Source organism: Anas acuta, chromosome Z, assembly GCF_963932015.1.
Source record: "Anas acuta chromosome Z, bAnaAcu1.1, whole genome shotgun sequence".
Taxonomy (NCBI): Eukaryota; Metazoa; Chordata; class Aves; order Anseriformes; family Anatidae; genus Anas; species Anas acuta.
In genome coordinates, this window is record NC_089017.1 from 45,847,439 (window position 1) to 45,860,951 (window position 13,513).

Consider the following 13,513-nt stretch of genomic DNA (forward strand, 5'->3'; position numbering starts at 1 on the left):
TTTTTTTTTTTTTTTTTGGGTTAGGAATTTAGGAATTTGTGTTTTGCAGAAACGTGTTTCAGCTGTGGAAATCTTAGCTGAGGCTAAAAGTGATTCTGGATTAAAGAGGTTTTTCTATGCTAAGTAGATTAGGTACATACAGCTTGAAAAAGAGCAGGAATTAAGCTTAACCTAGATAAATTACAGTTCACAATGAAAAAAATACATGCTATAAATTCTGCATAATTATAAAATATAATTAATGTATTGTGAATACAAAGTTTTGGTAGAAGTTATGAGAAAGTACATATATATCCATTACAATTGCTTTAAGGTTTAAACTTAAAAAGAAAAAGCATCTCAGTATTTGTGATATATATGTATACTTAGTAATAGATAAGCTTGCTTTCTGAAGTGTTCTCTGTTTTTTTTTTTTTTTTTTTTTTTTTTTTTTTTTTTTTTAATTCTTCATTCTTCAAACAATCCTCTAGGAAGTTGAAAAAAGACTTTCTGAAAGAAAATCTTAGAGACATTAAAAACCACATATTTATATTCTCCAATAACTCCACACTTTCCAAGATTTCACAAGCTAACATTAAAAACCTACATCCATTGCTCACTGCTTTAGAGTCATAGCTATCTCGATTGAATTTTTCACACTATGTACATCGAAAGCTTTTTTTTTTTTTTTTTCTTTTTCTTTTTTTTTTTTTTCAGTGTAGGAATCTGGTTATGAAAGAGCATTTCCAAAGATGTAATTATCATACCACAGCATAATTTGGGAGGATAATAAGGGGTCTGACCACAAAGTTATTTTATTTATTAAGTTCTAACATCATCAGAAATGCTGTGTATTTCTCTGTGTGTTCCTAGGTGGACAGAAATATCTGAACCACCTTGAGTAAAAATAATGCTAGTTAGTTTAATTATACATATTGTAATGTTCTTTATCTTTATATGTAAACAATTAAGGAATAAAATAGAGTTCAAAATAATTGTATACCTGCATGTACAACTTTGTTAAAAATGTTCAGTGAGATTTAGAGTAAACCTCTTTATTTAGAATATCTATCACTAATTGCCTGTTTCTAATTTTTCCTGTGTTCAGATGTAATTATGTATAGCATGTACCACTTATAGTTTTGCTGTTTCTTCATAGTTGTATACTAACTGCTTATTTTGTTCATTTCCTTTGACTTCAAATGGACTTGTGTCAGTTGAAAGAATATAATATTCAAAGTTAGTCATTCCTAAGACTCATCTAAACTTGGGGTTTTACTTCTGACAAAGACAAACAGCTAATATGTGGTAAACTGGTTAAGGATAGGGTAATTTCTCTTAAAAGTTTTCTGCCAAGCACCATTTATTGGTCTCTCCAGGGCTTTCTCAACCAAACACTGCTTTTGTATTTTATGGGCATCAATGAATCTTTCCCTGTGAATGAATCTACTGTTTGTAGGAAATTATGCAATGAAGAGGAGTAGAGGACAGTTTAAAATTCATATTAAAGACTGAATTTAAAGAAAGAATTAGTCATGTTCATAAAAGTTTATGGTCTTGGAGATTATTGTCATTAAGATTTTCATTACTGAAAAAATGAACACAGCATTTAGATAACCCTAACATTCATCTAGATATGACTTCACCTGCATACTGTGATTCTTGTTGGCTAGAAGAAAATTTAACATAGTTTATCCTCATCTGAGTTTTGCAAATCCCTAGGTTTGTGAAACTGAACCTAAAATTCCACAAGAAGAGTCTCTTGCAATACTAAATCACTTTCATTTTGGTTACAGCTGAATATGCCAGTAACAGCCAACTAAGGTCTGAACATGTAAATGCCCAGATCCTTTTATGAACTGGTTAACTTGGTTCTTGCTATTACATGAATAGGAAAATTAGGTTGACTTTTCCTTCCTTTGTATTGACCATTCCTTGCCCATTCTTGTCACATGCAGAGTAAGTCTCCAATGAACGTGGTTTTTGTTCTGCACTGTTGCACTTGCCTGACAGAGATGTAACAGCCATTATATTAGCTGAATCATTGCTTGGCTTGATATTAACATGGATGTGTCTCTTTAAGTAAGTGCTGACAGAGCTGAGTTCATTCTGCCTGCCTTCCTTGTTGCCTGGGCATAAAAACCAGGTCCAGTCCAGAAACTGTATTATGTCACTGAATTACACTGTTACAGTTAATAGACTCTACTTGCAGGTTTTGGCAGTAAAAATTCCTGTTATAAGGTCAAAACATTCTCTAAACAGTGGATAAAAACAGTTCTCACAGAGATGTGTATTCTTCTGAACTTAAGATACTAACATAGGGCAGAGGTGCTTTCTTCTGAGTGATCAGGAATTCCTGGCAACCAGTTTGATGCTCCATGGTTTCTGCGGTTTCTCACAGCTTGATCAATATATAAGCTACAGTAAAAACTACAGTAGGTTAACCTTTATTGAAAGATGCATGATACTAAAAACTGTGCAGAAAGCTGCTAGGGTTTTGTAAGGTTTTGTATTCCTACCTGATAATCCCTCTTTCATGTTACCTCTCATTCACGGAAAGGAAGGCAAGCATCTTTACAGAACTGTCTAGTTTTCACTCAAAAATCTAAGCCAAGCCCAATGCAAAGTAATAACAATGATAAGAATAAAAACAAAACTGGTGAAAACTCATTCTCACATATTTTGGGTTCCTGCTTCCCACTGGAAACATCTCCTCTGCCCCCTGAGTGTTGTCCCCTCTCTCTCTTTTTATTCATTTTATTTAATCGCTTTCTCTGTTGCCCTGGAAAGCAGAATAAAACAGAAGGAGAATGGCTTGTTCTTTATAGAATAAACACATCACACAATCAATGTTGCATGAAACAAATACTTGTTGTTATGTCAAAAGTAAGTGGAAAAGCCAAAAGTTTTCAACCAAATTGAGATGAATGTGACAGTTCTGACTCCAAGAATTCCAGGAATTTTTTGTGTAAACATTTAAGAACATTATCCACTTATATTACAGAACCTTGAGGAGATCTTGAATTAGACCCCTTCTATGACTAGTACATTGAAAAGTCCCATGTGTGACAGTGATGCAGTAGAGATCATGCATCTTCAAGTTTATTTAAATATACAGGCTTGTTGCTGTCACAAAATGCCTACTCATACTACAGAGGTAAAAACCAAAACCACACACACTTTTGTGTTAAATTCAAGCATTACGGTGAGGTGCACACTGTGTAAAACAATACAGCTTAACTCATATAGTCATGAGATGAAATACAGATCTCTTATCAGCGCTTCATTACTTGAGGTAAGAAAGGTGTTCTAGAGACACTAAGGTTTTTCTTTACCCAGAATAATAGAGATATTTCCCTGTTTGGTCCAGGACAAACTTCTCCTGTCTGCTTTTATGATGTTTTGGTCCTGTCGTGTATATCAGCACCAGTTCAGCCAGAGGTGATTTTGCACATATTTCCCAGAGGAGATTTATGACCTCAAGTGTGGTATATTATTGGAGATAGGCACACACAAACACTCTGACCTATGCCAAATAAGCTTCTTAAGAAATTTACAGGACCTTGGGGCCAAGCATACAAATAGAATCTGTTAAGGTCTGTGTTGGAGTTAATAAGCTCAGCTGGACCTGAGCTGCAGAGTCAGAATGGAGTTTCTGGCAAACTAGGTGCATAAAAAATTCTTCTCCCTTTTTGCCAGCACTTATGGTGTTTTTTCCTGCGTAGGAGGCAGGGTGCTACTGGCTTATTCTGTGTTTTGAACCATTATCACTCTACAGGCACCTGTACTGAAATATACCAAGATTTGACCCTGGCTGGTCTGTCCTTGTGTTTTTCCTTCTGGCTTGTGTGCTGTTGAGCTACTTCCACAAATAAATTCTCGGATGGTTTTGTACCACTCTCTGTACCACCTGTAGTTCTGTGTTGAGTCAGTGTGGTTCCAGCAAGGTTTATTAATTCTGGATCCACTCCATGTGAAAGCAGCCACACAATTTCCAAAAACACAGATAACAGAGAAGAATGTCAGTGCTGTTTTTGTGCTGAATCCTCAGCAAAAGGTCCTCCTGGGCCCAGCTTTCCTCTATTTCTGACAGAAATACACAGCTTGACAAGCAGGAACTGACAGCAAAGGGCTGACTGAAAGGTTCACATGAACCTTCTACATATAGCTGACTGAAAGGTTTCAAGGGAAAGGAAAGGAAAGGAAATTAAATCCCAGAAGATTTATCCAGACTACAGCCATCCAATTGAGTAAGCATCTGAAATTTCTCTGCACTGCTGCCTTAACAACTGAGCAGAAAGTGGCGTGAGTTAAGCCTGCTTGGACTTTTGTCAAAAATCGGAGGGAGGAAGATTCTACAACTCAGATGGCCAAACAGTACAATAGGAGCTGAGCCTAGGTCTCCTGCAATCCATTAAGTGCCCTATCCTAATAAACAGTTACCTTGAATAAAGGTAAGAATAAAGAATTGCCTTGCTTTGCTTATTCTCTGGCTTGCTTAGTATGCATTTTCAGAAGAGCTTCAACAGGAGACGTGGTTGAAGCTGAGCCTTGGGCAAATCCATATTTCTACTAACCACATTTTTTGTTTTTGCTTGGGCTGCATTAATGTTAGTTATTTAAACCTACTAGAACATAAGTTGTCTTGGACACACAGTTAGTATGTAGTTACCCGTCTTCTGTTGGCCACTGACTGACTGTCTCATCAGTCTCCCTTGTTTAAACATGAACTGTTTTGAGTTGAATATAATGAAAAACAAAACAAAACAACAACAACAACAAACACAAACCAAACCAAACAAACAAAAAAGCAACAAGTTAAATCTGAAATAATCTTAGAGAAAAATGCCTTTTCTGTCTCAGGTGTAATTATAGATCTCTATTCTTCCCATGCCTACAATAGAGAGTAAGGAAAGGGAGGGAATTGTTAAGTCCCTAATTTTAAATGTAGAAGGGACCATCAAAAGTACCCAATAAGTGTTAACTCATACATGACAGTTTTTCCTGTACAAGCTGTCTCCAACCTCCCCTAAAAATTATTTTAAGTGTTGATGACTTGTTTCTCTTTCTTGGAAAACTATTCCAGTGTTTGTTTAAATAATGTTCATTTGTTCCCTTAAAATGTGTTTTCAGTGTCTTATTTATTTATTACTTCCATGTTTTGATGATCTTTTATAAAGATATTTTCTCATGAATAAGTGACTGCCAGAGATTTAAGTGGCTAGCTACATTTTTATGCTGAAGGCATACAATATATCATCCAGGTTTTCTAAAATGTCAGTCAAGAGCATCATCCTGTTTTCACTGTAAGAGTCTACATTCATGAAAAGGCTTAGGGTGAACTCTCTGGTGCCAAGCACTTTGTTTGATGTTGCCTGCACAACGCCCTACAGTTTGTAAGCTCTGAACACTTTGATTATGAGTCCCTGGGCATGGTGCCAGTGCCACAAGTGATGATTAGATGGATCTAGTCAATCTCCAGTGTTCTTACATTCACCTCTCATTACGGGGCTATGCAGTGCCAGAAAAATAAAAGCACAAGCCACCAAAAAGACACTTCTAAGATGAAGGCAAAAAGCAAGCTATCTAAATGCTTTTTTTTTTTTTTTTTTTTTTTTTTTTTTTTTTTTACTAAAATATTTTTCAATCTCAGAGCTGTTGCAGATCATTTCTTCAAAGCCTGGTGTGAGGCTACAACATGCCTGTGTTGTTCACTGATGTAACCAAGTAGAGACTTTGTCCCCTGTTTTCACCTGTGTTTAGAAAAGACCTTGCATTCCACTGGAGCAGTCAGACACATGTAATAGGTAATGTTCCAGCAATGATTTACAGTGATTCCACTGAACACATCCTATTATAACCATAGTGTTTGAATAACATAATTAAATGATTATATGCCATATGCTGCCAATGATTAACCAACTTAGGAATTCAGTGATAGTAATTTTTTGCTGCTGATTATTTTAACAGATGTTAACATATATGGATAAATGCAGAACTATGCTCTCTTCCCAGTTATTCCAGGATTCTATCTCATTCTATCTCAGTGTCTCATTTTGGTAACAGCCTTGCAGTTCATGTTTGGGATAGATAGTGCTTACCAATAACTGCACAATGTATGTAGTGTCTTAGGGCCAACTTGAAGAAATAACCTTAGAAACAGTCTTCCCTTAAAGTCTTGTGTATTTCCCACCTCACAATAAACCAGACTTAATAAATAAATAAATAAATAAATAAATAAATAAATAAATAAATTTTAAAACAGTACATGGCAAACCAGGGCAGAACATGTCCCTCTAAGAAGCACTGCCTCCCAAGTCCCTGCATCCCTGCCCACACAGCATCCTTGGCCTTACTGATCTCTGGGTGCCTTTCTCACCAAATTAAAATGCTCCCAGCTGGCTGGGCTGACAGCATTCTGGTGCCCATGCAGGATTGACCACTGCCATGAGGCAGAAGGAAGCCACCCATTTTCCTGTGAAACAGATACACGTATGCATGGCTTCCCTATTTGACCAGAATCCATTTGAGGGAGCCAACCTCTCCAAGGAACCCAAATGGGGAAAGGAAGGTGATAACTTGTAATACTTCCTTGTGGGGTTTGGCAGAACTTGTCTCCCAAGTATAAGGAGCACGCTGATGAGAAATTACTTACTCTGGACTCGCCCTGCTGGCACGTGGCTTGGATGCTCATTCCCAGGCTGGTGCCTGCTTCACACTGCCACAACACTCCTTGTCTGGACACAGTCCCACTCTGCTCCAACACTGGGTGCCACAGCCCCTGTTTGCACAGGTTATTCCTCTCCAGATCAAGAATGTGCCAGAGAGAACTGACTTTCCCACTAATGGGTGAAGCTCTTAGTCACCAACCCAAACAAAGGAAAGGCAGCAAACTGACATTTTAAGAGAAAACAGCACAGTTAATCTTCAGATCAGAGAGATGCCTTTTTTTTACCAAAACATTCATTTGTTTAGGTTCTGCATTCTAATTTGCTGTTGCTGCCTTATGCCTTCTCTTCCCTACTCTTGAGGAGATTCTGTGTGCTATTACTTTCAGCTTAATAACTAAAAACAGAACTAGGACTAGCAGTTGGCTACCTCCACTCTATTAGCCTAAGGAAAGAATGACTAAAGTATGGCTTTATTCCAAAAGCTTAAAGTACTCTTATTGCCTCAAAGATATACCTATTATATGCCTACAGCAGAGTCTGTCTAACTCTGCTCCTTTCTGTGCTGTAAAATGTCACACAATGTGCGTTTAACCCATTGTGGATTAAATTAAGCCTTTGCAGTATCTGCCTTCAAACTTACAGAAATTATCATGTTCAATTAATACAAACCCTACTTGGAAAAAAAAAAAAAAAAAGAAAGGGGGGCAGGGAGGAATTAGGATGTTAAAATAGTTTCTAGCACTTCAGTAAGTACACATACAGGCACTAGAAACTTCATCATACAGGGCTGGGGGGATGTTGTTGTAGCCTGGTCTGTATTTAGCCTCACTAATCTGTGTCAAGCCCTCTCCAGATCACAGGTAGTCATGTGCCCACTTGCTGTGATAACATAAACACACCTGAAACTGGCTTAGACCATCAACAGGTGTTAACTGGCAGAGTTCAAGTGGAGTCACTGATCCTTCAAGAATTGATTCTGGTAAACCCAACTGTAGCTGTCCATTTCTCTTGAAGCTGTCCCAAGTTTTAGTCTAAAGATTTACATTCACAGCCTCTATACTTGCTTTTGTCTTCCTTTTTCCTCTGAATGTAACTCTCCACACACGCTGCTGCTCTTGGAGCATGCCTCTGCTTCTTTCCAAGCAAAGTTCAAATCTCTCTTTTTTAACTGTGATCAAGGGTTGTCATCAGAATGCTTTCTACTTCTTTCATGTTGACTTGCAGGTTATGTTTATGTGCACTCATTTCAGGCTCAGTTCAGGCAGTGATGTATCATAGGAAGCCTTGCTAAATACAAAATCCGTTGTACATAAGGAGAGTTACCTACTTTCAGAGCAGCAGAAGGATTCATTTAGAAATATAGTCCTTCCAAGTTTTCTTCTATGATGGGAGTCTGGAGAGAGAAAATAAATAAAAAAAATCCTTAAACCGAGAAACAGATAGATATTCTCAGCAAGGCTTAAAAACAATCTGAGGTCCTCAGCAGGTAGAGTGCAGGGAGGATTAAGAGGAATTTAAAATGTAAACATGAGCATGAAAGGGAGCAGAGAAAAAGCTTTCATAATTGAGGGCTCCAGTTTAACAAATAGGTGTCTCCACACAGGAGAAAGACACAGAACTTCACCAGAGAAACCATCTTCAGATACTCTACATTCAGAATATCATGATATGAGCCCCCAAAAAGAATGTGAACAGGAAGCAGGTACAGCAAAAAACATGTAAATGTCATGTTAGTTCAACCTGCTCTGTATTTCTTCTGTTGGTGAAAGTATTGTGCAGCTATATTGAGAAATCTTTTAAAGCCATTTGTCCAGATGATTTTTTTTTCTGTGTTTTACCACAGATTCACAAAGCAGAAGCTATAAAATAGGGATATGCTTATATTTGTTATGAGACACTACCAGTCAGGAGGAAGGAAATATCATGATGAAGTGATAACAAGATCATACCTCCTAGAAAAAGCCTGACAGTGTGGTGACACTGCATGACAATGAAGCATATGAAGCATGATAATGAAGGTGAGACAACTATGAAACTTAAAAAGTGTTTTTTTTTTTTTTTTTTTTTTTTTTGTGAGGGGGGAGAAGTTAGAAGCTGAAATGACACGTCTGTGGTATCTAGCAGTGAAATAGCAGTGAAAGTATGGTTCTAGATCCACAGAAAGTTTATTCTACAGAGATGACTGCAAACCACCAGCCTCATATGCCCTGTGCCCAAGGTGAGGCTGTGACCCTGAAGCTTGAGCTGGGAAGGTCACCTGCATCTCAGAGGACCTCAGCAAAAACAGACACTGCTTGTTCAGAAGGCCCCAGCAAAACCAGTGGATGCTTCATGCGGATGTACAAATCTGAATGCAACGTCCAATAGTAGAAGTAGTGCTGTGGCTTCTCTCTGGAGAAAGAAAATGTGCTGATTCTGTAACACAGTACCTGTTCATGGCAACTTTCTGGAGTTTGCTTTCCTGCCCTGCACTGTTCTGTAAGAGTTTCTACTGAAAGAAAAATGTCAAATACAACATTCAAGAACCTCCCTTCTCTGCTGCTCTATACATTCTGTTTTATAGCATTTGTTGTTACACGTCTGTGCTTTCCATGAAAACAATACAATATAACCTGTTATTCCAGAGACAAGCTTTTAGGGCTGAAAAAAAAAAAAAAAAAAGAAAAAAAAAAGAAAACAAAACAAAACCAACAAAAAACCACCAACAAAAAACAACAACCCACATTCTTGTTTTCAGAAGTCACAATTAAAGAACAGATTTAATCCATGAGAAAAATAACACACTCTTAAACACAGTTTCTGCACCAGGAAGTTTTTATGCTACGATGACTGCTTGGTTAGTACAGCGGGAACAGGATCATCCCACTGACAGGCACTCAAGAGCATTACTGAAGTCCAAGACAGGCTGTTGGTCCATCCTTATGCTCTTTCCCATCCAAAAAAGGGAAATTTCACACATAAAGAGGAAAAAAACACCAGATCAAAACATACCAAAGAAGGGAAACAAGGGAGTATAGGAATCTAGGATGCTGGTTATATGAATGTGGCAGGATACCAAAGCTCCTGTCAGGAAAGACTTTGTGTAGCATCTCCCTTGAAGCATTATCTCGCATTTTACAAGGCTATAGCAGGCTGCGCTACCATTATGAAGAGGCTACAGCACTCTTCATTTGATTTGTAAATGCTTCTTAAACTATTGTAAGTGCAGCATCCCTTACAGTTATTAAACAGCTCTCAGATCAGAGATGGCTGACATCTGGTGAGCTCAGCCCTTGCAGCTGAAAACAGCTGTACAGTCTGTGTAGGCACTCTTCAGAACAGCTTCAGCTTCGCACAAGTGGCAGGGAGTGGTAAAACCTCATCAATGTTTTCTGGACACAGAGGGTCTTTGCTGTACCCTCGCTAGGGTCAGTCATCCGCTTCAGGACACAAGGAGCTCAGGGTTGCCGTCAGAACTCTGGGCAGGAGCCCCTGGAGGACTAATTTGTACATCCTGATCATTTCCAGCACCATGTGGAGCTTTGCTATCATTTAGTGGACATCAACATCATACATGCAATTGTTGCAGGGCCTAAGAAAAGCAAGTACCCAAATCCATTTCTGGAGAGAAAAATAATAATGAGAGTTTAAAAAAATCATCTGAGGTTTCATCAGCTATCTCCCACAGAGTACTCACAGAAACATGAGCTGTAATTTTATCAGTTTCTGGAAGCTGAAAGGCTTATTTGATGAGCTGCCTAGTTGCTTGGGGTCTAAGGCCTGTTAAACTGCTGTGACTCTAAAACCATAACCGTGGAGGACTCAAACCTGTTTTTCACCTCCCAATCCATGCTTTCTGATCAGGCTGTTACCATGCTCCAGGAAGGGGAATGTCCTCGTGTATTCATAGTTTACATAAATAAACATGTTTCCACTCTCCCTGTTCTTCCCCTAACTGAACTCAAGCGCCTTCTAGTCTGGTGTTGTCTCATTCAGTACAGGTAATGAAAACTCATAAAGTCTGGGTCGTCATCTTGGCCATATCATAGGTTTTTGGTTTGTTATGACCTTGGACATGTCCCATATTTTCTCTCTCTCTCTTCTCTCTCCCTCTTTTTTATTTTTTTTATTTTTATTTTTTTTTGTCATGGTCATAACATTTTCAGGACATGTTCTTTCAAGGACATTGGATAGCTTCTTCATAATTTGGCCCTGATTTTACCACAGGCATCAAGCTACACTGTAATAAAAATGACAATATTTTCTGACAAAACACTATTTTCTGCTTTCTTTACCAATCTAGTAATTTATTTATTTTTTTACCTGAGGATATACAGTATAAAAAATATTTGGAAAAAATAAAAAACAAAACAAAACAACCAACAAAAAAACATCAGGCAACCACCTGTTGAATCACAGTAGCAACTAAAGCAACCTCGAAAAATACGACCTGCTTTGCAAGATGATAGTTAAAAAGCATTGCAGATAAATATGAGTTTTGTTTAGAAGAAACTCTCCTGAATGTTGAATGCTTATTTGAACAGTAAGAGAATCGGTTCATGGCCAGTAGAGGGCATATGACTTCAAGACTTGGGCTTGTGGCTGTGGTCTCACCATTTTGAATTAAAAAATTAAATCATTCTACATTACTCAAAATTAATACCATTAGAGGTTATTTGTATGCTGTAACAGGTGTTCAAGCTTTTGAATCAAAGCTCACACTGAAGTCAGTGAAGGTCAAGAATATGACAATGAAACAGAGTTATTGATTTATCCTTTCCGGAGTTATCTACTTCCTACTTTCTAACATCAAGATAAGCAACAGCTCTACTAAACCAACATTCAAGAAAAAGGGCCAGCTAGTATTAAACTCCTACAAATGGATTCCTAAGTTACAGGGAGTTGTTTCTTGTCTGAACTGATTTGATTATTCCTTTTTATTTTCACTGTTGTTTGTTAAAACCTTTACATTGGTGAACATACACGGATTTACTGAGATCTCAAAACATGAGGTGCAAAATTGTTTAAAATAGGTAATTAATAGTTTTGTGAGTATGTGTTAACCTTCTGGAATGTGTTACTTTTTATTTTATTTTATTTTTTTTTTTTATAATAGTGAAATTCTAGGTTTTGATAACTTTAAGAGAAAAAAATATTTTAAAATGCCAGTATATATATTAATATTTCAGTAAGCTTGAAACATTGGATTGGCACTATTGGTTCTTAACAAAAGTGTTTCTGATCCCCTCTGATGTTTTGATGCTCTCCTTTCCCATCATGCATGAACTGGAATTCTCCCAAATAAAACTGCTAACAGCTCAACAAGGAAATCTGTTTCTAGTTCCTCTAGTGACGTATTCTCAGTTTGAAGTTTTTACAAATACTTATGGCTCAATTGTCATTGACCTCAGCAAAGCCTCTAATTTTATAGCATTCTAAGAAGAAATTCTGGCCTTGAATACAGCTAAAAGTATCACTGTCATGCATTAGTAGAAGAGATTCAGGTTGTCAGCAGCTCAAACAGTGACAGCAAAAAGGAGCTTAAACCAAGAGAAGACCCAAGAGACCAAGAGAGGGAATGGGATGTTGTTTGTAACACAAAAGTGTAGTATCAGGTTTCTTGCCAAGCTTCATTTTCCAAATGGGATTAGAGAAAGATGGGTCACTTTGGCAGGTGATACCTGAAACAAGGCAGAGAATGTATGATTTCAGCATTTATGTAAATTCATACTTTCCTTTAGCAGCTGTCCTGTATGCACAAATGTACTTGTGAATGACAATAGAAAGTAGATGTTAGACACATACTAACAATAGAAAATGGAATAACAATGAATACACTAGACTATTAAAGAGATCAACACTTTAGTTTCAGCATGACACAGAGAAGTCCCTAAAACTGTGAAGCAAGTTCACTGAATGTAAGTGGAACCAGTAACTGACACAGTTCAACCTGAAGCAAGACATGGTGTTACAAATGAGAAAACCCAACCACAGGAGTTCATAATGGTAGCATCCATTATGTTCTTTGTCATGTGGTATCTTCAGTTGAACCTAGCATGAAAGCACTGGCTCAGTCAGAATATCTATCCATTATCAGCAGGGGCTGCTCCAGGCCTAGATTCTACTACAACAACACTTTCTCCCCAAAACATCATAGTATGAAAACATGCTATGGAAAGCCATGGCATGTCTTTAAACAACAGGGAAATCTACCTATAAGCAGATAAAGATGGAGTGTAACTTGCTCATTAGTCAAGATAAGTGAGACTTGTGAAGCACTTATTAAATAATTATATAATACTACTAATTTTCATGTATGCTGGGCAAATTAAAATAAACAGAGTCTCTTTACGTACCACAGCACTGCCTCACCCTTTGGCCATCACTTTCATTAACATATGAAGCATGTTGAATGCCTGGAAATTGTGGCTAAATTACACCCAGGCTGAGGGGGTTGATGGAAATCCTTAATCACCTATTTCACTTCTTTTAATGCACGGGTGTGCTATGGAAAACCTACCACAAAACACTACCAGAGGTATCAGCTACATCTTCACACTCCTTAGTGGTTTTAGTATCACAACAAGGCATCAGTGCAACACTGTCATGCACCTCTATTATGGTAAGTGACTAAAATCCCAAAGTTCAAGATTCATGGCACAACATGTAGTAATTATATAAAGGAATCCCTGCTCTAAAATGGCTACCATCTACTATGCAGATGAGACACGTCATAGAAGAACTATCAAGAGCATAAATATACAGAAAGGGTTAAAAAAATGTGAAATAGCTTTCATAAAAAGGACAACATAAGGCACTAAGAAATTCTTGAAAAAGAGACAAATGAGAATGGTATTATAGAGGCATGTAAAATTGTGAGTGCC